This window comes from Mus caroli, chromosome 16, assembly GCF_900094665.2.
Source record: "Mus caroli chromosome 16, CAROLI_EIJ_v1.1, whole genome shotgun sequence".
Classification (NCBI taxonomy): Eukaryota; Metazoa; Chordata; class Mammalia; order Rodentia; family Muridae; genus Mus; species Mus caroli.
The window spans coordinates 20302744-20304700 of NC_034585.1; positions in this window are offsets into that span (position 1 = coordinate 20302744).

Consider the following 1957-nt stretch of genomic DNA (forward strand, 5'->3'; position numbering starts at 1 on the left):
GTGGTGTATGACCATGGGCCCGAGAACGCTCTCGAATAAAAATCCTCTTGCAGTTGCAGCAAGATCGTTTCTTGTGGGTGATTTTGGGGTGTCGCCTCTCCTGAGTCAGAACGTGGGGGAGTCCTCACGTTGTGGGTCTTTCACTGGGATTAAAGGCGTGCGCCACCATGCCCGGCTTACATAAACATTTTAAGTTTTTTTGTTTGTTTGTTTGTTGTTTGGTTGGTTTTTTGGTGGGTGTTTTGGGGTTTGGTTGGTTGGTTGGTTGGTTTTTGGTTTTTCAAGACAGAGTTTCTCTGGCTGTCTTGGAACTCGCTGTATAGACCAGGCTGGCCTTGAACTCAGATACGTGCTCGCCTCTGCCTTCTGAGTGCTAGGATAAAAGGTGTGTGCTACCACTGCCCTGAAAATTATTTTATTTTTAAGAGTCACTGTTTAAGTTTAAGACTGATGGTGCTACACACCTGTAATCCCAGCACTCAGGAGGCAGAGGCAGGTGGATCTCTGAATTTGAGGCTAGCCTGGTCTACAGAGTGTGCTTTGGGACAGCCAGTGATACATAGAGAAGCCCTGTCTCATAATTCAAACAAATATAAGACTGGTTGTGTCTCACCATCACCATGCCTGGACTATTTGTGGTTTTAAAGTATAATTTGCACAATAAAACAAGATATTCTCTTTTAAAAATTCAGTAAGGCCGGGCGTGGTGGTGCACACCTTTAATGGGAGGCAGAGGCAGAGGCAGACGGGTTTCTAAGTTTGAGGCCAGCCTGGTCTACAGAGTGAGTTCCAGAATAGCCAGGGCTATTCAGAGAAACTCTGTCTTGAAAAAACAAAAAAACAAAACAAAACAAAATTCAAGTAAAAAGACCTGCAGTTAACAAACAGTTTCTGATCTGTCCAGGTGATTTGAAACATTCTTTGTTAAAAGGGCTTTCATGCTTGGGTATGAGGGGGAATGGGGGGAGGCAGGGATGTGTGTGTGTGTGTGTGTCTGTGAATATGGAAATTAGAGGACAACTTGCAGGATCCAGTTTTCTCCTACCCTGTGGGACCTGGGCATTGAACTCAGGTTATCGGGCTAGGTGGCAAACCCCTTTGCTTGCTGAGCCCTTTCACTGACCCTCAGATCCCATATTCTAACTATAAACAGAACGGGTAACAATTAAATACTCTGTAAAATAAATGAAGAGCTTTGACACCCCAGATCACTGGAGGAGACAGCCCTCCCGTCTGTCTGTTCCTTCCTACTCAATCCAAAGCTTTCAAAAGAGTGTAGCCGGGTGTGGTGGCGCATGCCTTTAATCCCAGCACTCTGGAGGCAGAGGAAGTAGGATTTCTGAGTTCGAGGCCAGCCTGGTCTACAAAATGAGTTCCAGGACAGCCAAGGGCTATACAGAGAAACTCAGTCCCAAACCCCCCCCCCCCGAAAAAGTGACTGTGTGCAAAGGGTGAGAGCTAGAAACTAGTGCGCAGGTTTGTTTGACCTGGGAATAAAGGATGCAAACCGTCAGGTTTTTTGTTTTTTTGTTTTTTTTTTAATATACTAGATCTCTGCTGGGTAGCCTCAAATGCACTGCAAGTCTGGCCCCTTAAGCAGATTGGAGATTTAAACAAACAAACAAACAAACAAACAACCAGCACAGTAGTGTCAGAATTTTAAGTACACAAGAGTGTTCTTTGCTTGTTTTAATATGGTTGTTACCCGGGGTCACGTTTGTTTGAGAGCCCAACTCTCCTAATACTCATGTTTTGGGGTTTTCCTCAGGATTGGAGTAGAATATCCAACACTTTCTGAAATGACCATAAACACATTTCTGCTATCTTATACTATATTTTTATAAAAAAAAAAAAAAAAACAAGCCATCAGAAATGATGTTATATTGGGTTATATTGGTCTGGAGAGATGGCTCAGCAGTTAAGAGCACTGACTGCTCTTCCAGAGGTCATGAGTTCA